General features: G+C 44.1%; 1 long non-coding RNA gene across 2 annotated transcripts in view; it reads right to left on the minus strand.

The window, feature by feature from the left end:
* Positions 1-27,564, minus strand: part of LOC309529951 — a 158,206-nt gene that overhangs the window by 80,627 nt on the left and 50,015 nt on the right. Inside the window, exons 4-5 of one of the 2 annotated variants that reach the window (XR_014218545.1) lie at positions 27,336-27,459; positions 26,360-26,501 (exon numbers count right to left, since the gene is read on the minus strand). This is a non-coding gene — a long non-coding RNA (uncharacterized lncRNA). The remainder of the gene's footprint in view (positions 1-26,359; positions 26,502-27,335; positions 27,460-27,564) is intronic. The other variant, XR_014218546.1, reaches the window with a different exon arrangement.

Below are 27,564 nucleotides of genomic sequence, written 5' to 3' on the forward strand. Positions count from 1 at the left end.
TTCCATGCTCCATAGGAAACGTTTTAGATAGCCTTAAAAACCTAGAGAAACCAGACACGTATAGGGAAATATAGAGTTCTACAGGACAGGAAACAACAGGATGACATAGCCAAAACTCATAGAAAATAGTTAAGAACAGTATTATGATAGGGTGACCTAGCCCTCAAATATCTCTCTTTGGCTGCCCCAACCCAACAAACATTGAATCTCCAGAGGAGAAACATTATATGATGTGTTCCTGTATTTGTAGGGATTGCAGTCAAGATCCGCCTCTTCCTTGCCCCAAGGTGCCCCCAAGTATCCCTTGGCTAGCTTCAAACATAGATGCCAGGCTGAAACAAACCGATCAATTTTGTTTAGTGTGTAATCATGATTAATAACTCAGAAAATATGAATGAGGAATTCCAAACTAAGATGGCTGCTGAAAATTCTAACACACATAAACAAAGGGTATGTATTCGTCCCATATTCAGACACAGCACTGTAATTCCAAAACATGTAGTATCTTTCCCAGGATCACTTCTTAATTCTTTTTTTAGCAGATGAGCTGCTGTGTGTTGTTATACTTGGCCTTTGCTTATTGGAATATCAACATGGAGGTCTATGAAACCGGCAAGAATTTCATAACTCACCAGCCATATGTAAGCTGTCACTTTGACAGATGCATTTCCCCAGGCTATTTTAATGATAATTTCATTGAGGGAAATGATCCCAGATTCAATCCTCCCTTGAATTGTCAAGACTCTTCCAATGTGCCTTCCTTTTCCTTTCCTTTCTTTTTTTTAAAAAAATTCAGAAGTGATGAGATTCTGAACAGCATTTCACACTGAATGCCGCTGTCCTGGGATTCTATTTTCACAATGTGTGATAGAGTTGTGACTGCTACCACTTAAAAAAAAAAGTTCATGCTTCTTTCAGATGCTATTGCCAATTTATGTTCTTTGCCCTCTGAAATTTCCATTTAGAATAATAACTAGAAACATGTCTGAAGAAGAGATAGACAGAAGATTCTGTGGTCTTTTATGTACAACCTGCACACAAGTTAAGGCACCTCATCATATTTGTGGAGCAAATAAATTATTTAGCGAAACAAATAAAATAAATTGACTGTGTCTCAGATCTCACCACTCCTTGTAGGTAACTGGAAATGTTATTTTCATTCCATTCATCAGGGCCCCTCCAGACTGGTGTGGGTGTTTTTGTGGGTGTCATTGACACAATAAAAGTGCATTAGTCATGGATTTATACTGAGCCATCCACACATCATTCCACTTTATTAGCTCTGTGATGCTTCCCCAACATGAGTACATTATTGCCATCTAGAGAGGTGCTATACAGAGCAACACTAGAGGGACAAAAATAAAACTGGAACGAAGCTGTATACCCACCCCAAAACTTTTCCAGGTGCAAACAGTATTGAAGGTGGGACCACCTATAACTGCCCTGATGCCATCATAAGCACAAATCAACATGAGGACCTCTGGGGAAGGACTAAAAAACACCAGTGAAAACAGGGAATCTAAGAAATGTATAACATATGGAGTGCAATTCAAGGTTTCGCTATGGCAAACATTTCAGTTGGCCAGACAGAATATCCCCACTTCCATGTGCTTTTATGAGGTTCTCCTGACCACCACAACCAAAAGAGTCACATTTAGGGGCATGGGGAGAGGGAGGGGAAAGCCCAACTGTGTATGCTTGATCCAGCAGGCCTCTGTTCTTTTCTTAAAAAAAAAAAAAACCCACACCAACAACTTTAAATTAAGTAAACAGTGGGTGGGTGAGATCCACTGAAATCATTTGGGCTGACCTCTGCATAAACCTACATAGGATTCTGATGTGCATGTGCGAAACTCAGGTTGGTAAGCCCCCAATTCAAAATGTACATCCTTACACTGTGTGGAACAGTAATACCCGGCTATCTTTCACTGTTGTAAAATGACTGAGATAATGTATGGGAAGCGCTTTCAATGCTCAAAAATGTGACATGAAGTACTGAATGAGCGTTACAATGATGAATGTGCTCGTCAACACAGCGTTGAAAGGCCAAGTCTGCTTCTGCCCATGACAACAGCGTCTTCAGACTACAATTGCACACACACTAAAGTACATTATATCCCCCAAAGAATCCTGGGAACTGTAGTCTCACAGTCAGTGACTGACTATTCCCAGCACCCTGGACAAACTACTGTTCCCAGGATTCTTTGGGGGAAGTCGTGTACTTTTAAAGTGCTTTAAATGTAAGGTACCGTACACAGCCTTAGCTGTTCTATCACTTCAGGGACATGGGATTTCAGTTGTAGCTGCTAGGGAAGGAGATACTTGGTACCCGCAGGGCTTTTTTCCAGCCGGAACTTGCCGGAACTCAGTTCTGGCACCATTGCCATTATAAGAGACCAAGGGAGGTGTTCATGGTGAGTTCTGGCCACCCCAATAGCACTGCGCACCCCTCTCAAAATCATCTCAAGATCTTGGGGAGTAGCCACAAAATCATCCTTCAGAGTTCGCCTCAGGAAGGCAGAGTATGCTGGGGGCAGATCATATCTGCCTGCTAATTAACTTTCTACTGCTCCAATTTAAAAAGAACCCATAAAAGAACTGCCTTTTTTTAAAGGGTGTGTGTGTGTTAAAAGTCACCACCCCACATTTCACGGGGGATGAGTTTGTCTATTTCCTGCAGAATAACTATTGACTCTCCTCCCCTTCAAAACAAACACACACACACACACACACACACACACACACACACTCCTTTCATTATGCTGTGATGCTTCTTTAGTTGAGATTCCTGCACTGGAGGGAGTTTGACTACATGACCCTTGGGGTCCCTTCTAACTCTACAATTTTATGCTTTTATGATTCTCCCTCCCATCCCGATTTGGGCCTGCTGCTATTATTTGCTTTTTCTGTGGAAAGATTCCCCACAGTCCCTGAAAATGGGGGGAAATTAGTCTTAAAGACCAACAGCATTTTGCCCTGGGCATTTGTTTTAATGCCAGTTTTCTCTAGTGCTGCAAGTCTTTTTTCCCATACAGTCAACAGTTTATTTAATGATCCAAGTCGGTGGGGGGGAGGGGGAGCCATACTGTCTAATTAGGGCTTCTCCTGGGAGGAAGTGACAGCCAGAATATGGGAAGGGAGAACGGATTCTTTGGGCAAACTATAATTGGTTTAAGCCTAGTAGGAAAATCTAGAAAAAGACACCCCCACCTCCCCAAAAAGAAGAAAAAGATCAACATAAAATATCACGTAATATTCCTACATCTCATTATGTAAATTTTATTAAATGGCAAAACTGCATTTCCCATGACTTCATTGAAATGTCTTCCCCCACCCCAAAATGAAATAGTGTTGCCTGCTCCCACAGTTCTACTCCAAAGGGAGCCCCACAGAATTCACTTGGCTTTGCAGAACAATTCTCTGCATCTCTACTCAAAGGGAAGCCCAGCTGAGCAGAAAGGGACCCACTCCCAGGTATGTGTGTACAGCATTGTAGACAAGCACCAGTAACACACACACACACACACACACACACACACACACACACACACATCCCTTTCCCAGACCCAAAAGAATAGAAAATATGCCCTCTAAGGTGTGCTGAAACAATTAATAGCATTTCATTGTTAGTAAAACAGCATGTTCTCGGCACACTTATATATCTGCTGTTGTTTTAGGACATTTCATCCCACAATGCAAAGATGGGGGACCAGTGGGCCTCCAAACGATGGGAGTTGAAAGCCACAGGTTCCCCACCCATATTGTTTCTTTCTTTCTTTTTAAATGATATTTATTGAAAGTTTAAAATTACAGAAAAAAGTGTAAAAAAAGAGAAAAAGAGATTAAACAATACAAGTCAATACATATAAAAAAGAAAAAGAAAGAAAAAAAGAACAAAACACACAATACATCAAGAACAAAAACAAAAGCAAAAAAGTTAAAAATAGATCCAATATTTCCATATCTTTGTTTTTCATTAACTTGTTTCATCGACCTCCTCACACCTCCCTTTTTTGTATTCTAGTTATTCATTATTTCAGCAAATCCTTTCCATCTTTCACTATTTTCTGTCATTTAATTGTCTTAATTTATTTTAACCTTACCATAAAAAACCCTAAAACTTAAAACTTATTTATACATAACTCCTTATAACATTTCTACTAAAGCCATATAATTTCATTCCAACATTTTTCTAACACTCATAAATTTTACAATATTTCTCTAAATAAAATTTTTAAACTTTCTTCCAATCTTCATCCACCGTTGCTTCACCCTGGTCTCGGGTTCTGTCAGTCTTTTCTATCCATTCCATCTAGTCCATCAACCTGATGATCTCCTGTCCGAGGCTCTTAACTCTTTTCCATGTCCCTTCTGCAGATCTTCTTCATATTTATACCTACACTTTACTTTGTTTTCTGCTGATCTTGTTCTTAATTTCCTTCCTTTGTCACTGAGGAGTAGATCTCGGGAAGACTCCAATCTAACAATGTCTTTATCCCTTCTCAACAGGTCAGCCCATTCTCCATAGACAGGGCCAAAATCCAAGAAATAATTCAAAGCATGTTTCAAAGGCCCTCACCACTCCAATCTCCCCCTGGCCCAAAACCAGATCCCAAAGGCCAGAACATCCCTGCATAAGGGGATCTTTCCAACTTCCCTTCTCCAATCCAAGCAGGACTCCATCTCTCCAAATCTGGCTTTCTCCAGATTCGGTCTTCAAAAGCAACAGCTTATGCTCATACAAGACCGAGGCTCTCTCCACTTGTATTACTTGAGGTTCAACAACATCCTCCTCCTTTGTCTTCTCCACAGCTTGCCATGTCAAAGCAGATTCCTGGGTCGGTTCCTGGGTAGTTTCTTTATAAGTATTCACTTTTTGTCCCAAGTCAATCCTTTTTTGTCCAAAATTGTCAATGCTAGTATTTTTTATTAGATTTCTTGCATTAGCCGTGAGGCCATAGCATAATATACATTGAAATAACAACATAAAATAGGGGTGGGGAGGTAAAGGTAAATATCGTCCTGGGCGGTTACTTGATGAAAGAAAAAGAGAGGGGGGACTGCTGAGGCTGGAGGAGGACCGTTAAAGGGTCCATCAGCTCCTCAGATATGTCCTAACTCGATTGTCCTTGTACAATAAGGCTACTTGGAACTTCGTTCGGTCGTGCAGCATATCGACTACAGCTGTGGTGATAAGGAAGAAGTTAGTGCCGCTTTCCTCTTCATCACACTAAGCAGAAAGTTAGCTGTCATCTCGGTAATCCAGCAATCAGAATCCTGCAAAAGGAGGGACACTATCCAAGGCTGAATTGGGAGATGAAGCTTATTCACGAGGGGAGTTAAAAACCGAGATCTTTCATCTGTCCAGTTGGGACAGAAGAGCATTACATGTTCCATAGTCTCCAGGGTCATGTCATTACAGGTGCATGTTCTATTTGCGATGGGAACTCTGGAATAACGACCCGACAGAACTGCTGTAGGAAAACAGTTGAGACGGGCACAGGTAAAGGCCCTACGCTTAGCCTCCGAAGAAATTGTGAAGCAGTATAGAGGGATCCCTTCAGGGGGTGGAATAGCTAGGGCTAGGCCAGAACATATTCTGAAATAGGCAGCATGCATATGTGTGTGTGTGTGTGCGTGTGCGTGTGCGCGCGCGCGCGCCAAAATACTGCAAATCTGAATACTAAAATACTATTCAGTACGCATGGACAGTCAGTTTCCTCTTTAAATTGCATTCTTCAGTCCTTCTGGGTGTAATTTTGGCTTGTGGGAGGCCCACTAGGAAAATAGGAGTGGAGAACAAGGTCTCTACATATCCCCAGTGTTTCATAATGCACACTGAGCATCTAATACTAATGGCTGCTTCATATGCTTCCCTGTGTCAGCTGCCTCGACCCAGCTACCTGCTTGTCTGCAAGACTCACCACACAGAGTGGGGAACTTTTTCTAACAGCTTCCAGAATCAGGACCGCTGTCAGGAATCTGTCAGTCGCCACAATAGATACTTCCTGCTGGGAATATGCTACAGTCATTTAAAAAGCTCTCTCTGCAAAGAGAAGATGTACATCACTTTCACAGCCGTATTAGGGAAATGTGTAGTGGGTGCATTAAGAAAATCAGGCGCAATGTTGGTCTTTGGGGTCACAAAGTTAGAAATAGGTCGTAAATGGGCTCTTTGCTGAATCTTATTTTCTAGCTCCCCCTGCTGGAAGGAAACTGAAATGTTTAGAGAAGACAGCACAACAGGACACTAGTCCTGTGGCAGGGCTACTCTGGCTCTCTTTGACGTGGCCTGTCTGACCTGGTTCTCATACGGATACTTAGTTTCAACATAGTTGTGCAACTCTGCCAATCACATGACATCATGGTGATATCATGTGACAGGTAAGATGGCAGTCCCGCCCACCTGCAAAACTGACCGGGGGCAGGAGAGGGGAAGCAAAATACAGCAGGATTGAACCCTCCACTCATCAGCTGATGAATGGAGGGTTATTTATTTGATCTATATCCTGCACTTCCACCCAAGGTACCCAGGGTGGCTCAGTCCCACAGGGTGCAGGTGTCTGCCTTGCCAGTGTGTTCCCCTTGGGAATGCAAGCTGGATGGACAGGTTGGTGTGGTTTGGGAGACCAGGGTTCAAATCCCCACTCCGCCCTGAAGCTCACTAGGTGGACTTGGGGCCCATTACTGTCTCTCAGCCAAGCCTAACCTCAAATGGTTGTTGTGATGATAAAGTGGGCAAGGGGGAAGAACCATGCACACCACCTTGAGGTCCTCTGGAGGAAAAAATGTGGGAAGTATATGTACTGATAACAAAATTAAAGAAAAAGATCAGGACAGTCATGTCAAGAGAAAAAAAGGCATTCAGACAGCTCACTGGTTTCTGGTCCTGCCTCACTTAATTAAAAACAGTATAAAAACAGTCACGCCTGAAAATTCAGTAACTCAGAATGTTCACCTTCAAGAAACGCAACTCCAGGGCAGTGAGGGGGGAAATATAGCATTACTGCTGCATACTGTATTTAAGGACTTGATTACTGAAGTGTGTATTCACCTGCATTATAAGGTTCTGATCCAAATCCTCTGGATACTGGAGAAGAAATAAGAGTAATATCATCTGTAAGACACACGTGGCTCTGGCAGCGAAGGGTTCTTCCATACCTAATCCTCTTGTTTTCATGGGAGTTATTCTGGCTTTACACACGTGTATGTAAGATCAGAATGGATTTATTTTTGCCTTGCTATTCTTCTTGAAATGCCATTAACTTTAATCCTCAATTTTATTTAGCCCTTCCCTGTGCCAGGCTGATGCAGCCGGGCTGACCAAAAGGTAGCTGTGTTTTCCCCCAGTCAAGATTCTCCTTTGAAGCACCTTGTCAGCATAATGTGTCTCGGTGTGTTTGATTATCTAATCTACGGAGCAGATCAGCCCTCTCAGAAAAGAATGCTAACTTGCTCCCCCGAGAGCAGAGTCCTTATTACACAGGCAGGTATAGGCATCTATCTCCTAGCTGCATCTGTGCGATCCTAGTAAAAAAAAAAACCAGATTAGGCCGATAGCATCAGAAAGGCATTTGTGCTTCCATCACCACTTTCCAAACAGGAGATCCCAAAGCATGATTTGGGCATTAACTAAGCAAATCAAGTATGTCAGCAAGATAAGAAGGACTTATTGGCATCTTTAACTCTTGGACAACAACCTATGCAAAGGAAGCATAGATGACATGTCTCAAGGTCACAAGCACAACAAGCTGTTTTCCCCAGAAATTTCAAAGCTCTATCCCGAACTTTGCAGGTCTTACTCACTCTTCCTTAAGTTGTGATTTATCCTATCCAAAAGCTCTTTGGGGTATTAAAATAAAAACCCTTGAAGATTAGTTTATTATTGTGAAGAATCTTTAATCATGCTGTTGTTATGATTGACTGGGTATTTCTGAAAGCTTTGCATCAAGAGCTTATTAATAGTCCTACTGGGGGTGCTAGAAGACTGAGTGGGCCTGTCAACGCAGTAGTACTGGGTGAGTAATTATATCTATAACGTATTATATATAATTTAGACTGTAAACTCCTTGGGGCAGGCATCTCCCTTTTTTGTTTGTGGAACTCCCTAAAGCATCGTTACACATTGATGGCAGTGCATTAACAGCCGCTAGACGGTGCAATCTCCCCCTGCAGGCAGACAAAATAAAAGTTCCTTTTGTCTACATAAAGAAAATGTGGTTGAAATTTGAAAACATTGGTGCATTGATACATATTAATATAGCCTTCATTCACGTTCGACTTTGCAAACACTACTTGGTCGAAGCCTGACCTCAGGTGAGTCACTAGAGCAGAGCTATCTACACAAATGTATGCGAATTTTTTGTGTTTTTTAAGCACGTGGGTCCCCTGACTGCTGCTCCACCCGCCACCCCACTTCCCCCATTGCAATTGCTGCATCATACATGGTCTCAGAGGCATTTCTGAAGACATGAAGAAAGGGAATGGCTGATGACTGGCTGGCTCAGGCTTTTGTAGTGCACGTCACAGCTTGCTGCCAGCCCCTATCAGATGCCTGTGTGCTGAGTTCTCACTCTCCCCACTTTATCCCATAGGTTTTTATGTGGAGGGTGTTGGTTGTGAATTCCACACTTAAGAAAGCCACTGATGGGTCACAGTCCAGAAAAAAAAACCCCTGAAGTCCAAGAAAGCGTGTATAAGACAAAGAAAGAGGATGGATGCTGTGCTTGCTTGTGGTAAGTGTGTAGAACCAGTGAGAGATATATACATACTACTGGAGAATAATCACCACCACAGTTTTTCCCACTTTTCCTCGAAGTTGTTCAAGGTGGCATACACATATTGTCCCCGTTTTATCATCACAACAACTGTGGGAAGTACAGTAAACTGAGAGGCGACAACTGGCCCAAGGTCACCCAATGAGCATTATGGCAAGGATTTGGTCTCCCTGGTCCTAGTCCAAAGCTCTTCACCTAAAGTTTGAAAGACAGTAGAGAAAGACTACACACACACCCCTTTCTGCCCTCCCCCAACTGTATCCCTAGCTCTGCCTTGGTTATTTATTTATGTGATCCATAAACTTCATACTGAGCTTCAACAGAAATGGTGAGAACCATTTACAACTGTTCTCTTCAGGCAGTATCCCCAGAAGGGACAACACAGGTAGAGTGAGATGCACCTTTAGCCACACAACTCCTCATGGGAAAGTACTCTCCTGCAGCTGAGGCCCTTATCTAGCCATAGATGCTCCCTGTGTGATTAACCCTGATTCTCTATCACATCAGGAGCCTCCATGGATAGACAATTGGTTTGTTGTTGCTCTTATTTTTACTATGTATTTACTATGTATTTTGCGGTTTTTATATTGTGATCTGCAGATTAAGGATGGTATACTAATTCAATAAATTATAACCATAATTCATGCAAGGTGCTTCTAGAATTCATGCAACCTTGCAGGTCAGGTTAACATGCACCCCCCGTTCTACTAATGTGGCCACTTAGGAGACTATTGTCTACATTAACTGGCCAGGGATCTTTCCCAGCCAGAAACTTTCTGCATGCGAGGCAGGTAGGTGGCCTACTACCGAGCTACGGCCCTTCCTAACTACATTTTCATAAATATACATAAGTATACTCTCCAAAAATATGGTGGGGAGCTGAGACTCTGAATCGGTTCACAGCGCTCACAGGCAGATTGCTATAGGAGAAGCCATTCCTGCAGGTACTCTAGTTCTAGCCCGTGTCAGCTTTTAAAGGTAAACGTCAGAAATTCCAGAAGTAACGTTTCGGTTGTATTGTGTTGTAACCGTTTCCCCAAATAAAGCCCCTTCCAAAGGGAATCACGGAGAACGTACTGGCAAATAACATGCAATAGATGAAGAACCAATGTTATTCTGCATCCCAAACATGGCAAATGTAAATTAGTTTAAAGTTTCAGTAAGTTTATTATTATTATTATTACAGTCCCTTCATCCTGACGTCCCAGGCCGAGTTACAATATTAAAACACAATATTACGAACAGTTTTTTAAAAACTTACAATCACCAAAATTAAGGTGGGTCCTTTAAACAGTTTCACAGCTCTGCTATATTTAGCAAAATGCTAAGCAGTTGTACAAGCTGCTTTCTATTTTCCATCCTTCATTCTAGTAAGTGCCTGCCAGAAGGTGTCAATCCGAAAAGGTTAAAAAGAAATATGTGATTTCAGGCAGGCACAGTATTTTGTTGTGCACGGGGGGAAATCCCAGCCCTGAATCACTATTCTGTCCATTGTTACAAGCGCAACTTTGGGATTACAGAAGTAAAAAATTGCTTTCTCTTTTTCGCTCACTGAGTTCATGAACCAGCCTGTCCACTGATTAGAAATCAGATCAGGCTTTCCTTGGCATTTATCCAGTGGCTGTCTGGTATGAAAGGTTACAGAAAATACGCACAAGCACCCTTCACCTCTGTGAACACAGCAAGGCCATCCACGAGTCTGGAATTTAGAGAATGTGAAGTGCAGAAAATGCTATTTTCTTCTTCTGGTTACTTCCCAAATGAGAATGCTAGTCAAAGGTCACTGCGCATGAGGAAACTGACGGTTTCATTAATTTCCCCCTCAAATGCTTCTGGGTTGATTCAAACAACATTAAAAATAAATGTTTATAGCAGGGTACCTTCCTGGTCACTTCTCTTCCCCCCTCTCCCAGATTTGTCCTCCCTCTCCCAAAATATAAGAAACACAGGAAGAGTGTGCTGGATCAGGCCAATGGCCCATCTAGTCCAGCAGCCTATTTTTACAGTGGCAAACCAGAGGTATGCAACATCAGCCCACTCAACTCTCAGGCACCTTTGCATGGTCAACAGGGTGGTACTTTCTAATTGCAGAAGTCCCTCTTTCCTCTTCCAGTTCAGCCTTTACAACCTGGTACCTTTCAGATGTTGCATCACTTACTTCTGGCCATGCTGGCGAGAGCTGGTGGTAGGTGGTGTCCTACAACATCTGGCAGGCTCAGTGGCGTAGCGTGGGTTGTCAGCACCCGGGGCAAGGCAAGTAATTTGCGCCCCCTAACCCATGGATTTGCGCCCCCTAACCCTAACCCCCAGATGTTGCGCCCAGTGCGGCCGGCCCCCCTGCACCCCCCACGCTACGCCACTGGGCAGGCTCTGTGCTGGAGAAGACACCCTCCATGTCTAAATGTTGGAATAGCTGCCCATGGCCTGAGCCTGATCTGACATTTCTCATAGTAAGAGGTTTATGGAACAAAATAAAGACTACACTTGGGAGATAATGCTGGGATGGGAGCCAAATTGGCTCTAATCCTCTGGGTATTCGTCTCTTTCCTGTCACCCACCCACAACCCTTTATTTTTTCCTACAGAACTGTATGGAGTCATGCAATTCAATGGGTGAAATCCGGATACTGATCAAGCCAGCTGCTGAGGGAAGAAGGCATTTTGCTTTGTAGGGTGGCCAACTACGGACCCTGAGGCTAATCTGCTTCACCATGTGTATGGCACACCATACACATGGTGACAGTGCCCACCATCTCTTGGTGATATTTGCCCTGGAAATTCGAAGTGATGAAGAGACAAATTCCTTGATAGAAAGACAGCATTCCCAAACATGGTACCCACCAGATGTTTTGAATTACAATTCCTGTCAACCCCAGCCAACAGCACCAATGGTCAAGGGTGATGGGAATTACAGTCCCAAATATTGGGGGGGGGCACCAGATTAAAGGAAGCCTAATATAGGAGATTGCTTCTTACTATACTTGCTAAGCATGCCAAATGGAAAACCAGGCCCTCTCTTAGCTTGTTAGCATAAAATATGAAAAGGACAGAAAGCTGGATTGAAGCCTGGAATCTTTTTCAATCTGTTAAATAAGAGCAATTGTTCGGATTAGTGTTTCCCCTCCCAAAATTGCTATTTATTCTTAAGCCATGCACTGATCTCAAATGTTATGATATACAATAAATTCTGTCATCAATACCAGAACTTACACCCCCCCCCCCCGCAATATGGCCTTATAATAATTGTTGCTCAGTTTTCAGTTTCTTTTGACTTGTTTTTATTTTTCTTGTAAAATAGCTTCTTTAACATATCAACGATGGGCAAAGGAGACACACAATTCTCTAAGGTCTAAATGGATCTCAGGCTACAGGAGGTAGTAGCAGACCCATCTGCTTAAACCCAGGAATCCCCCAATCATGTGTACACTGGGAAATAAATTATTACAAGCAAATGTAAGTCACATCATTGGTTTATTCCCCCATGTAGCCTCTCTAATGATGCCAGTCTATCCCCAGCTGAACTCCGATCAAGATCAGCAACAGGGACTGGAATCATTGAGGGAATAAATTTGGTCCGGTTTGTACTTCCCCCAAAAATATGTAAACTGAAACCCAGCCAACTTTTCAAATTCACAGTTCCCCAAATTTTGTGATTCAGTTCTCGAAGAAGAAGAAGAAGAAGAAGAAGAAGAAGAAGAGATGTACACAAATGCATATATTAAGGAGAAGTGGGCAAAAAATGCACATACAAACATTCGAAAACCCATTACATTAGAGAAATTGCTTGCAAAATGCGCATATTAAGAGAAATATGCACTAAAATTCTGATGGAATCTCATGAGGAGTCACAAAAAGCAAACTGATGTGGAGAACTAAATTTAAGATTAGAAAAACGAGACACCAAGAGGAACAAAAAATGGACAGATTTGTCCATCCCTAATTGTTAGGCATGGGGTGAGGCCAATGCCGCAATAAGGGACCCATTGCCAACCACACCAGAGATCCCCAGCCCTTTCTTCTTCCAGTTGCTGTCTGTTTACCCATCCTTGCCATGTGAGTGACCAGCTATGTAAGTAAACAACATTATCTGTCTCCTTGCCCTCTGCCTCTGGAGGTGGTGCAGACTAGGCCCAGAGGGCACAGGGCAAGCAAATGTGCAGCAGCAGTGACAAGGATGAGATGAGTGCACAGTGGCCAGAAGTCAGCCCAGCATGAAGAACATGCTGGAATCCTGGAAGTCGAGACCCACGTTTGGGGCAAGTACCCTTTGGGAAGAGAACCCCAGCAGACATTTTATATCACAGCAAAGGAAAGTGTGAAAATATAGGCAGTAAAACCTTTAAAATGTGCCCTTCCAGTGAATCCCCCAAAAGTACCCATTTAAAAGTTCTCTCCAGTATGGTATAAGTTCTCTCCCTAGCAGAGAGATAAACCACACATTTGGCAAGTCATAAAATGGTTTTACTTACAAAACTCTTCAAAGGTCAAATTCATATGATTTTCCATATAGCAATCAGGTATAAGTTTGTAAACTATTGGTATAGGAAGATGCTAGTTTCAGACTATTCTGGTCTGAAGCAAAAGAGGCTAGCTAAAGTCATGTGGTTGGCTGGAGTGACCAGCTCAGAACTCCTTACATACTGAATTCACATGTAGAGGTAGCAAATATTTGGTTACCCATTTCCTCCCAAGGTGGGGGGGAAGTGACATAGGCTAAGCCTGGCAGGACAACTTACTCTATGGTTTTAACCCCTTCATGCACTAAGTCAGTGTTTCCCAACCAGTGTTCCGCGGCACACAAGTGTGCCGTGAGATGTTGCCTGGTGTGCCGCGAGATGTTACCTGGAGGGAGGCGGGCGAGGGTGTTTGCTTCCCGGAGGACTTGTGGGAAGCCATCCCTTCCCTGGGCGACGCGCCGCCTCGCGACTCCGGAGTCAGTCCCGAGGGCTCTTGGAGGGACTCGCGAGCGACGGTGCAGTGGCTCCGGGGCGCGCTCAGCCGGGCCGCCGCGCGCCCCCACTGCAGCTGCCCGGCGTGGAGCGCGACGCGGAGCCGGCCGGGCTTGGAGGCGCCCAGGTAGGGCCGAGCCGGGCGGGGGCGGGGAGGTCTCGGTCTGCTGCGGGCGCAGGAGGGCGAGCGGGAGAGGGGGAGCCGTCGGGTCTCCTGGAAGGAAGCGAGGCGGCGGCTGAGGGGGATGCAGCCCCGTCCCCAGCAACAGGCGCTCCTCGAAGTGAGGCCACAAGTCGGGGCTCGGACAGGGCCTGGAAGCAGCGGCTCCGGCTCTTGGGAGCGGAGAAGGGGACTTCGAAAGCGGCCTGGAGGAGAAAAGCCCCGATGCCGCGAGAGCGGGGAGCGTGCTGCCTTGTCCAGGCCTCCTCGCTTTGTGCCGTCCGCTGCCGGGAGCAGGACATGGGGGCTCCTCGTTCGCATGCTTTCCCGGGTGATCGGTGAGGGTTAGGGTTAGGGTCCCTCAGTCCCTCGCTTTGCTGCCTCCTCCCCCCCCACCCCAAAGCTTGGAGGTTCCCCGGCAAGGGGGAGTGAAAAAAATTGAAAACTTTCACTTTCGTGCGTCTCTCCCGGCGTGACGCTGCGCGCTGACGTCACGGGGCTGTAATGGTGGTGTGCCGCGAGATTTTTTTCATCAAACAAGTGTGCCTTTGCCCAAAAAAGGTTGGGAAACACTGCACTAAGTAGACTCAAGGATGCTGGTTACCCTCCAGAAAAGTGACTAGGAGAAGTGTTTGCAGGGCTGTAATCAGAACGTGTGGGTAAAGGTCTGCTCCACTTACTAGCATCAACACTTTGTCTTGAAAAATCAGACCTTCCTCCCACCCTCATCTTGCTGTACATGCAATTGGATGTACAGTGCATGCAAATCTCTGGGCTTAAGCAAATGGGACTGCAGCTTCATCCAACCTAAGCATTTGAAAGTCTGGCATGTGCATACTGTATTATCTCAAAGGGGTGCCAAAGGCGTTTAAAAAAGAAAGGACCCTCAAGTCTTTGCAAATTCTGCTAAGCAACAGAGAAGGAAGATACATAGGGCTGGATTCAATAAAAATGTTGCACTAGAAGGAGGCAATGCAACAGGTCCCAATAGCAAAATATGTCTCCCCCCCCCATTGGGTTGCATTGGCGGAACTATTATGAAAGCACGGCACTGAATTCCTCCCTTAGGATTTTGTCCTATTTCACAGGCAACATGGCACTGATCCACACAGCCAATGCCAGTTCTCTGTGGCACACACACCTGCATGAAAGATTCACACAGCACCTAGAAATATGCATTTGCCAGATGCACATGCAACAGTTTTCTTGAAATCCATAATAATGTCTACTTGCAGCTATTAAAATGGAATGTGTGAAGCATTTCTTTGAAGTTATAGTAATAAATTCTCCAATGAGGACTCGCATTTTCCAGTTGCGGATATAAACAGAAAGCAGTCTGTCGGTTTGTCTGTCCCTATTTCTCATGTGCTGTTCTGCCCCCCCCCTTCCCACTTTTATCCATGCAGAAAAATAAGAGCAAATGCACTCCTGTCATAGCTAATGCCTGAAACATTAGTGTTCATTAGTCTTTATTCTTCCCCTCCTCCCTTTCACACATGCACCACAGCTGCCTATTACTTCTTCAGCCTTCTTCTCCCCTCCAGACTCTCATTCACTCTTTTTTTATTTCTTTTTGGCAGCCTAGTTATCAGTACCTTGTTATATCTCTCTTCCCCAGAGCCATTTTCTCTCCTGCATTGCCAATTCAATCATCAAGCACAGGACAACTCTTCTCGCACACAAGCTGCATACATTGAAGAAGGGATTCAGGAGAAAGCATGACTGGCAGCAAAAGCAAGCTCCAGCTCTGATAGGTTGGGATGGACAGACCAATTAGTTTCCAGTCCATGTCACCTTTGAATGTGTTCATTCATAACCCTATTCTGTCCCATTTCTACATTAATCTGATTTTTTAAATTAAAAGATGCATGAAAAATTCGATTGAAATCTCTTTTTGAAACTTTTTTTCATGGAAACCTGCATTTCAATACATATTTACTCTCAAAATACGAATTAATCAATACATTCCAATGGTTTTTGAGCTGAGAACTTCATCACAGAATTCAAAGATGAGAAAACCTTACAAGAAAAGAGATTCCAGCTAAACATCAGAAAAAACATATGACCAGGCACAGGCAGACTCGGCCCTCCAGATGTTTTGGGACTACAGTTCCCATCATCCCTGACCATTGGTCCTGCTAGCTAGGGATCATGGGAGTTGTAGGCCAAAAACATCTGGAGGGCCAAGTTTGCCTATGCCTGTTTATGACAGTTAAGAGCTGATCCGCATTGTAACAAACTCCCTCTGGAGGTGGTGGACTCTCCATCACTGGCGGTTTTTAAAGCAGATGCTGGATAGCCATCTCTCATGACTGCTTTAGCCGAAATTCATACATAACAGGGGACTGGACTAGGTGACCTTCGGCGTCCCTTCCACCTCTAGAGTTCTATCATTCAATGATGGAGAGATGCATCCCAGTCCATACATTAGCTGGGCTAGTCCAGATCAGGTCAGTTTGTATCAGAATTAATACAAAACAAATCCTTAAAACTGGATGCCTCACCTCTTTGTACCTATACCTTTGATTTGCAGAGTGCTTGCTGTGAAGGCTCAGAAGAGTGTTTTTCCTACCACAAGACCAACCCTTGGGTGTCCAAGCTTGCTTTGACCAAGCCAGTAGCAGCTATTAGGGCAAAGGCACTTACCCAACCTCTCATCAAGGGTGTCGCTGGGGGGCAAGGTCAGTGAAAACACACTGGCTTATCCAGTCTGGGTCTCCCATTAGTGTCTCAACACCATACCAACCTCATTGCCACCTTTCCTCTCCCATTAAGCCACAGCAATGCTGGTGGCAGGTGGTCAGATAAGTTCCACTCACTGCACTGCCAACCACTACTGGAAAATTGCCTAACAATACTCCCAAACTCACCTCCTGAGAGGATATAAATTATTTCTTCCCTCATGAAGCACTTTTTGCCCTTCTGTTCATCCTGGAGAAAGGTGCTGCGAAGCTTAAAAGTCCATACCTTCATCTTAGTGGAACTTAGCACAATCACTACTCAGTTGGGGTTTAATCACAGTTTTGGCATCATCATTTAGGGTTTGGGTAGAGGACGTTTTTCAGCAGGAGAGGGCTGCTTCCTATTATAGGAAAGCTTCTGAGGACTGCATTGCCCGGGGAGGGTGTGGCCAGAGGCAAAAGTGAATGGAGGAATGTGTGTGACTCTTCCCTTTACACAGCAGGCTATGTTCCAGCCAAAGATAAGTCAGAGCTTTCTAAACACACACACACACACACACACACACACCTCCATCCAGGCAAGCAAGAACCATGATGACAGCTCAAGAATATATTCCAGTCAGGCACAACCCCTCAAGGTAGGCATGGAGTAGAAAAGCTGAGAAGGTTTCGCTAGATACCAAGTTAGACCATGTAGCTCAGAATTGCCTAAACTGGCTGGCAGTGGCTCTCCATGATTTCAGGCAGGGAGTATGTTCCCAGCCCTATCTGGAGATGCCAGGGATTGAACCTGCATGCAAAGCAGATACTCAGTCCCTGAGCTGTGGCCCACTCCCTCATCCACAGTTTTTTTAAATGCCATACTAAGGGTAGGGGGCCATTTTTCAATGGGCGTAACCCTTCCCTCTACAGTCACAACAAACATTTCTCATACCAAGGGGAGATTAGTTTTCAGATGGGTGGGTGGTTGTGTGATTCCCATTGGCACTTCCCTCCCCATGTGCTCCGGTCAAAATGAAATACAACAGGCTTCCCATGCTTAGTGCTGCACACTGCTCATTTAACACATAATCTAGCTGGACCGTATCTAGGTTTATGTACTAGTTAAAGGTACCAAAGACACAGGTGCCTTTCTTTTCACACAAGAGACTATTTGACTGGTCCTTCATATGAGTTATAAAATAGCAAGTGTTATCTATTTCTTATCATTTGCAATCAAATCTTGCTTAAAGAACATCTTGTTGTGAATCTGGTGTGCGTCCCTCTTCCACCACCACCACTGAAATGTGACCTGGAGGTCCCAAATTATAACACCCTCTTTAAAAGTAAAGGTAAAGGGACCCCTGACCATTAGGTCCAGTCGCCGGCGACTCTGGGGTTGCAGCACTCATCTCGCTTTATTGGCCGAGGGAGCCAGCGTACAGCTTACAGGTCATGTGGCCAGCATGACTAAGCCGCTTCTGGCGAACCAGAGCAGCGCACGGAAACACCGTTTACCTTCCCGCTGGAGCGGTACCTATTTATCTACTTGCACTTTGATGTGCTTTCGAACTGCTAGGTTGGCAGGAGAAGGGAGCAAGCAACAGGAGCTCACCCCTTCGCAGGGATTCGAACTGCTGACCTGCTGATTGGCAAGCCTTAGACTCTGTGGTTTAACCCACAGCGCCACACACGTCCCTTAAACCCTCCTTACAAACCTGTAATGCAATGGTAGCCTCAATGAGAATGGCCAAGGGTGAAAGGAGGATGGGAGTTGTAGTTCCAAACAACTGGAGGACAATATGCTGGAGTAGCTGGGGCAACCCAGTCAGATGGGTGGGGTGCAAATAATGTTGTTGTGTTGGCTACCCCTGTTTGAAATGTTATTGTTGAACACAGAAAGAAAAGGCACTGGGCTTCTGCTGCTTTTTAATCAGAATTAATTTTCAGGATGTGGCCATTTGTTTCAGATTCATGGAAGTAGAAAATGAGGTCCTCCTTCCCTGGGCAACAGTACAGAATTTTTCCTTGTCATTGCAACATGGTCTGCCATAAGATAGTAAAATGTTCAGGTAGAAAAGGAAGGCTAAAAACATCTAATTGTGCTTGCAATGGATTTTACAAGCCTCAATGGAATTAATTACTGAGAACTTGCACATGTAGTAATTAATTTTATGCAATTCAGCACCATCTGTAGATGCATTATTTCCTTTCAAAGCTACTTTAATTTGATGTAAAAACTGAAATTGTTTAGAGTTTTTAGAAAGAGAAAGCCATTTACATCCTGTTTGTGTCAAAACAATTAGATAAAGAAGTTAAATAGTATTTAGAAAGTGAACTCCCCCGCCCAGCACAGACACACTTTATATTTATTAAGTGTGCAGGGGAGGGGGTGTCCTTCAATGGTGGGGGGGGGGAGGAAGCAGTCCAAGAACAATGCAGTTGCTTTAAAGTGGTGTATAACCAGCCCTAATAGCTCGGGAAGATAAAATTCTAGGTAGATTAATACACTAGTGGACCTACAACTGCACTGAAGTTCGGGTGTCCATTAGATTGGATACTCTCAACAACCTAAGCACAAAACATTTTCTGATACTAATCCCTAATTCTGCTGATGAGCAGAACAATTATGAGGGAGCATATGACAGATCAAGGGTCAGCAATTTTTTTCAGCAGGGGGCTGGTCCACTGTCCCTCAGACCTTGTGGGGGGCCGGAATATATTTCGGGGGGGGGGGGTGAACAAATTCCTATGCCCCACAAATAACCCAGAAATGCATTTTAAATAAAAGCACACATTCTACCCATGTAAAAACACCGGGCAGGCCCCACAAATAACCCAGAGATGCATTTTAAATAAAAGGACACATTCTACTCATGTAAAAACACACTGATTCGCAGACCGTCTGCAGGCCAGATTTAGAAGGCGATTGGGCCGGATCTTGGCCCCGGGCCTTAGTTTGCCTACCCATGGGATAGATGCACTGGACCCAAATTCTGGCCCATCCTAAACCCTGTGTGGATGGTGGAGATGCGTAGTGCAGGGAAACAGGAAACAATGACAGTGGAAGGAATGCAGACATTCCCATACCATCCATAGCACTATCACCAAGAGTAAAGTAAAGGGTCCCCTGACCATTAGGTCCAGTAGTGATCGACTCTGGGGTTGTGGCGCTCATCTTGCTTTATTGGCCGAGGGAGCCGGCATACAGCTTCCGGGTCATGTGGCAAGCATGACTAAGCCGCTTCTGGCGAACCAGAGCAGTGCACGAAAACGCCGTTTACCTTCCTGCCGGAGTGGTACCTATTTATCTACTTGCACTTTGACATGCTTTCAAACTGCTAGGTTGGCAGGAGCTGGGAGTGAGCAACAGGAGCTCACCCTGTTGCGGCGATTTGAACCGCCGACCTTCTGATCGGCAAGCCCTAGGCTCTGTGGTTTAACCCACAGCGCCACCCGCGTCCCTTATCACCAAGAGTACCCAATCCATATATAGCTCCCCCAGCATGCACAGCCACACCTTTCCACCACGGCACCCAAATGTATGCCAAACATCCCCACCAGTGGCACCATAAACAAACACATGTGGTGGCAGCAGCACCGCAAATGCACCAATATCCCCTTAGCTTGCCCCCTCCCCAATGGCACCCCTGCACCGTGCACACCCTAACCATGCTAAGGAAGCACACAGAATGAGAAACAACAATGCAAAAAAGAGTACATATTCCAAACTGGCAAAGAAAGGAAGAACAGCAGCAAAGCAATCCTCACACCCCCTGCCAAGCACTCCATGATGCTTCTGATTGGGTGTGGCAGAGAGCAGGGGCATTTGGCCCTTGGAGAAGGAACCAATTCATAATGCTGCACTCAGGTTAAAAAAAAGGTTAACCACATCAGAGGCAGTTTCAGGGTGGCACGAGAAGTGCAGTTGGGCTGGGAACTACAACTGCAGAGGGCACCACAATAATGCTATTGAACAGAGCGTGAGAGGCTGGGGGGGGGGAAGAGATTTTAGTGTTACACAGGGAGTCAGGGAAATTTGAGAGCCCAAAGTTCTCCATCGGCCACACCTGCTGTAAGCCTATGCCTAGTGGCCAAAAGCGTTAGGAAAGTAAGTAAAAGCCAAAGGAGCTTAAAGTTCTCCCATTTAGACAGAACAGCAGCAAAAAACATTGTCAATCCTCCCCTGACTATTGTTTATGTTTCAGGTGCTTCACGTTTTAATTCCAGGAAACCTGCTTGGGAAATGGCAGGCCTTCCATTAATAACTTTATTTTTTTTCAGAATATGAGAATAAAAGACTTGGATGTGATTTATTATACAATGCGAGTAAGGAATTCCAAAACGGAAAATAAATTATGAAGCTTTTCCGTTGCACCAGTTAGAACAGAATAAAACTTTATTGTTTAAAGCCACGGGCCACCACAATTTAAATACTGCAAGCCATCAATTTAACATACTCAACAAACAGGCATACAAGGAGAAACAGACAAAAAATGATGCTTCCTCTCCTTCAGATATAAATCCTGCATTGCCCTTCCACAGTAAGCTATGTTAAGTGTTAAAAATATGGGAGGGGGGAAAGCACCTCTCACGCACCCCTGTAGGTTGTTTGGCAGAACAAATTTTGCTGCTTGAGTGGTAGTAAATACTTACCGTATTTTTCGCTCTATAAGACGCACCAGACCTTAAGACGCACCTAGTTTTTGGAGGAGGAAAACAAGAAAAAAAATATTCTGAATTTCAGAAGTCAGAACAACAAGAGGGATCGCTGCGCAGCGAAAGCAGCAATCCCTCTTGCTGTTCTGGCTCCTGGGATAGCTGCGTAGCCTGCATTCGCTCCATAAGACGCACACACATTTCCCCTTACTTTTTAGGAGGGGAAAAGTGAGTCTTATAGAGCAAAAAATACGATATTTGCCTGCAAGCAATGTACAAATCTGGCCCAAGAGGGGTCTACTTGACAGGGTTCAGTTGCACCAATAAATTCAGTGGCAAGACCAGCTTTGGGTGGAGATGGAACTGTCAGAATCAAAGGACGTCCCTCTGCTGGTGCAGCCTTCCAACAAGCTCTCATATGTCTGCAATAGTTTGTGTTGCATTCACAAGGTGCACATTTATGGTATTGAAAGTGTAATGTATACATTATCAACTAAATACAAATGCTAAATACACAAGCCCCCTTTAAGAGAAATAGCTGTGACCCAGGAGGCCAGTGGAGGTGTGGCCTGGCTGATGAAGCTTAGTTTGTACTCTGAGCGGGCTCCCAGACCTCATCAAGAAAACACACAATTTACAATTTACAATTAATCCTGTGGTGTGTTCATACATAAACAACAGAAGATAAGGCAGAAAGCATGACAATCTAAATGAATCCCAAATAGGTTCCCTTTGATGCCTATATTAAATTATCCCTCCTTCAACAGTGCAGATGAATAAAGGACTGGTAAGGGAGGTGAGTATCTATACCAGTTTAGGGACTTTTATATCCACTTATGAAAAGAACAACTGGGAGACTTACTAGCCAACATTCAAGTCAAATGGTTTAATATCCATCCTATCTATTTTATTTCTAACAAAGAAATTTTTGAGGAAACTGTTAGGGTTCTCACACCTTTGAAGGTTTTGGGTGTGGTAGATGAGTCTGATTCAAAGACATACTATTCATTTACAAAAGATAACATGGAAAAGATTGTCAGTTACAGGGTGGTTTGGGAAGAAATCAGTGTGTAGGGGAAGAAATTCCACCAGCTCAATGAGGTAGCACCTGGAAGGTGAAAATGCTGGTATATCAGGGGGGAAAAACATTTTAAATAGTCAAAAATAAATAAACAGATTTCAAAAATAGTCCATAGTTGGTACTCAGTGAGATTAACGCCAATAATAGGTACAAAGTCCCCAAGCTGTTGGAAGGGTTGCAGTCTGAGATGTTGTGAAATTATGAAGATGGGTATCATTTAAAAAAATCTTATTCTAACATCAGCATCCTTCATGTGGCTCTTTATTTGAATTCAGACTGGATCCAAACTGGATCCAAACTGGAAGACTTTCTATTTCAGATCTGGAAACTGTGCTAGAAGAAAGATAGGTACTTAATGTCCTTTCTGGTCATGAAATTTTAAAATAGAAGCTTAACTGTGACTGATATCAAGATCCTCATGCTTCCCGTTCCAGAATGTCATGTTTGAAATATAGCATTTGCATCTCCCGAACATGAAAGCGCCTTCAGCATCCGCTTGATACATGCTTGATACATGCAACAACATTGTGGTGGAACAGGAAGCACATGGAATGTTCACATCCTGTTCCTGCACAACAGCAGTACATCTGAAACAGCTCTGTGTGGAAGGTTCTTGAGCTGCAAATGGCTCCCTGTTGAGCTAAGTACCCTTATGCTTGAACAGTTGCACAGCAGGAAAACATTATTCTTGTTTTGAACGAAGGAGTCCAAAAGGAGCGATAAGTCATGTTTGTAAAATGTGCAGTTCTTCACTCAAGGGAAGAAAAGGAAAGAATACACAAACTGGGCTGAAAGTTTCAATGGCAAAATGTGATAGTCATGGTAGTAACAATAAATGAACCAGGGATTTACAATATTTAGGACAGGACAAACCTTGGTAGTTTTATCATTACAGGAAACGACAACGCAGCAGGTTAATATCTTTGGGAAACCTGTCCTAGTTCTTTGTCTCTGCTGCCACCACCCATCCTAGAGACAAGGGTGCAGGATTCCCACTGCCTTATGGTGGTCTCCTTGGGGGTAGGGGAAGATCCGGATGAATGCCAAGTCTCCAGCTTCACCCTGTCCTTTTCCCAGGCCCTTTGACAACCTGGACAGCCCAGAAATCCAATTAAGTGGTTCATTCAAAAGGAATATATGTAGGCAAAATATGAGGGAATACTATGCAGCTCAAAACTGAAATAAAACACTAGCAGAATATTAGTTGAACAAACCCTAACCCTACACTTAATCCAAGCAAACTTACTCTCCAAGGTCACCTCTGGTGAAGGCAGGTTCAGGTATCAGTTGCAGGTTGAGAGGTTCATAAGGGACAAAGAACTGCATGGCTACAGACCATTTTTAAGAGTTTGGGACCCAAGTTAGAATTTGACCGTTTCTAGTCAATTAGAGCCATGGGGGTGCTAGGGAGATGGTAGGTGCCTCCTGGGGCAGAGGAAGATGGTTATCTTGGATGGAAATTGCTACTAGATTTCCCCCTCTTCTAGGCAGGCTTAATCAGTAACCTTGTTGTGACTTCTTTGCTTATCCATGATGGAGTGCTAGGTAAGGGAAGTAATAGTGCCACTGTATTCTGCTCTGGTCAGACCACACCTGGAGTACTGTGTCCAGTTCTGGGCACCACAATTCAAGAAGGACACTGACAAACTGGAACGTGTCCAGAGGAGGGCAACCAAAATGGTCAAAGGCCTGGAAACGATGCCTTATGAGGAACGGCTAAGGGAGCTGGGCATGTTTAGTCTGGAGAAGAGGAGGTTAAGGAGTGATATGATAGCCATGTTCAAATATATAAAAGGATGTCACATAGAGGAGGGAGAAAGGTTGTTTTCTGCTGCTCCGGAGAAGCGGACACGGAGCAATGGATCCAAACTACAAGAAAGAAGATTCCACCTAAACATTAGGAAGAACTTCCTGACAGTAAGAGCTGTTCGACAGTGGAATTTGCTGCCAAGGAGTGTGGTGGAGTCTCCTTCTTTGGAGGTCTTTAAGCAGAAGCTTGACAACCATATGTCAGGAGTGCTCTGATGGTGTTTCCTGCTTGGCAGGGGGTTGGACTCGATGGCCCTTGTGGTCTCTTCCAACTCTATGATTCTATGATTCTATGAATCTTAAAATCACAGATTGGCGGGTAGTATAACTGCGCCACATGAATCACACTAAAACTGCAGACCTAACCCCAGTTACCTGGGAGTAAGCTCCACTTAATTTAATAGGATTTACTTCTGAGTAAATAGTATAGTTAAGACTGCTGCAGCCTGAGCTATTTGGAGAAGGACTGAAGTTGGCTCAGCTGGACAATCTCAAACAATAGGAATAATCCAGCAACTTCTCAGCCATACAAATATGGAAAGAGGGGGTAGGAAAAAGATATAGCCATCCAGAGACTCCCATGTACGCTTCCCTAAATCCTTTAGATATCCCATTCACCTCAGTAAATGGGAGGATTCATTCTGTGATTACAAAGGAAAGCACAAGCTTCTTTCACTGAAGTGAAGGAGGTAGCCTCTGTGGTCAGGAGAGCTGAACCACTGTGTCTACAGCAAATCACAGAATAGTGGGATATGGATTTCATGCTTGGCATACTTCCTTTGATAACTCATTTTGTCTGATAGGCACATATAGTGTCATAAATTCTTTGTCATAAAAGAAGTTTCATTTTAGGGGTTTGGTTTTTTTTGGCAAAGTGGGCAGGGGGGAGCTAAAAACCTCCCAGCTTATTTTTTTTCTAGAATTGCACTGTTAGGCATAGCTCTCACAAAGAGAAAACGGCATAAACTTGTTTCTCAACTGAATCACTAAAGACTACCAATGAGAGCTCACGTAACTGAACTTTCCTCCATTAAAGAAAGGAAACGAGAGGAGGAACCATGCACATAGAAAATTTGCCATCTCCTGTTCTGTATCCTGATCAAAATTAAGAATACAGTTGGATGGTGTGGTTTTTTTTGGGGGGGTCACACAAAATTGGTTCAATTTATATGCAAATTGTGTGAGTGCGCACGCATGCATGTTTAAAATGGAAAAACTAGGATCACTGAGCACACAAAGAACTGACCCAGAGAACAGAAATAGGTTGACCTTCCCATCCCTAATGGGCATGATGGGAAAAGAGAGCTGTTCACACATTACATCCAACGAGTACACAGTTTGGGGCTAGGACTACGGGAGTCAAAAAGGAGACTGTGTAATCATGGCTCTCGTTTGCATTCATTAAAAACAACAAGCATTTGAGGAAACAGAGCTGATAATAAACAGCCTGTGTGGTGCATCCATAAATAAATTAGAGCCACCTCAAAAGACTTCTCTAGTTTATACCAGAGTATTTTACTGCAAGCCTTTAGCTTTGACAAATATTCACACTTAGGTGGCAAAAAGCCCTCTGACACTTACTTTCTCTTACTCTGAACTGCGGCTCTTGAGCCCCAGAATGTTAAATCCATTCTTTCATTTGGGAACAAAAGCCCTGCTCTATTCTGTTACCCTTATTTAAAATCCGTACCACAGAACTAATTCAATTATGCCATAATACTCAGTTGTCACATTAGTCCCCCGTATTTCGGAAATTCTTGCATTTTTCACAGCTAATTTGCTTCTCCAATTTCACAGAGGATTCAAGTAATAGTGCAGCTTCAATTGTTCATTGCAAGCACTGGGGAATAAAACCCTAAAAGGATTGCCTTCACATCACTTCCAGAAGAGACTGAAAATTGCTCCACAATGTTTGCCTCTTGCGTTTGGCGGTGGAAGATAATGCACTTCCATCCAAGCTGTTAGGCTGGCTACAAAAGCACTACATCTGGCATAGCAATCCTTAAAAAAAATAAAATCCATTTTCGTGCATTTTTAGGGAACTTGGAGAAAAGCAAGAGCTCCAAAGGTCTCCAGCATCAAGCAACGTGGAGTGCTTTTACATGCAAACAGATTACTCTGTACCTCACAATGTCAAAACAGCAAACCCCAAACAAACCTAAAATGAAACTTAGATTCACAAAGTGCCTGAGGGCTTTCTTCTATGCACTTATAAACTAGGAACACAGCAGGAAGGTGCAGTAAGTGTAGCTGCCAACTACTTACCCCAAAGCCCGAGTCCAGAGCCAACCCACGACATTTCGCAGTCTAAGGGACAAGGTGGCATCTCCCATTCCACGCATAGAAGCTGACTGAATCTTGCTTCGACACCAGAGGGCGGAGGGGGAAACAGCATCCACTACCACACCTGAGGACATTGGCTACTTCAGGCACGCAATGTGACACACGTAGCTCTGTATTCCAACATCTTGCTGCAGTTGCTGCTCACTCTTTTCTTTGATTAATTTACAAATGTTGCTCACTCTCAAGAACCTGCTGCCAGAAGCAACCACACCTCTTTACTAGCCCTGTTAGAGAAGCCCTATTATGAGGCCCACTAGAGGCCGACTAAGGACTATCCATCCACCTTACAGCACAGAGGTGGCCAGAGGAAACATGGGGCTACTTGAGGCAATGAAATCAGCAGAGCACTCACAGTCCATTCAAAAGTCCTTGTGCCACATGGACTAGGTCAGTGTACATTAGCAGCTGAGTTCAGCTTCTCCCCATACAAGCCCAACCACTGCTTAGGCCACACCTGCACCATAAATATTACACACACTCATACCCCAAAGAATCCTGGGAAGTGTAGCTTGTTAAGGGTGCTGGGAGTTGTTGAGACACAGAGCTACAATTCACAGAGTTCCCTAGGAAGAGGGATTGATTGTTAAACCCCCTCTGCTAATTGTAAGTATGTGAGGGGAATAGGGGGTCTCTTAACAACTCTCAACACCCTTAACAAATTAGGGTTCCTGGTTTTTTTGGGAGGATGCCATAATTGTTTAAGTGCTATTATAATAGTGCTTTGAATACATTGTGTGGATGTAGCCTGAAACTTCTGCACTGTGATCACTGCTCCACATGCTCTCAGCATCTGAATTGGAAACACCTGTGCCAATGAGCAATTGCTCCACCTTGCTGATATTGTGAGTTGGAGCAGTCCTTGTTTCTGGGGCTTTCCAAAGAAGATGCAGCATCCTACCTTGTCCAGAAGAAACTTCCTATGGCCGATGAGTGGCCCTGTGGACTCTGTTCCATTTCTGTTGGTTGCTTTTAATTTGTACCGCTGGTTTTTCAAGGACTGGAAAGCAGGTGAAAGCATGATTCTGAAAGGGGGGGTGGTCAGAGAAGAAAGGGTTAAACAACACACCTGCATGCCCCAACTGCTATTGTTTCTCCTCTCAAACTTCCAGCTTTCATCATTAAACACA

Source organism: Podarcis vaucheri (genome assembly GCF_965113315.1).
Source record: "Podarcis vaucheri genome assembly, chromosome: 3".
NCBI classification, from domain to species: domain Eukaryota; kingdom Metazoa; phylum Chordata; class Lepidosauria; order Squamata; family Lacertidae; genus Podarcis; species Podarcis vaucheri.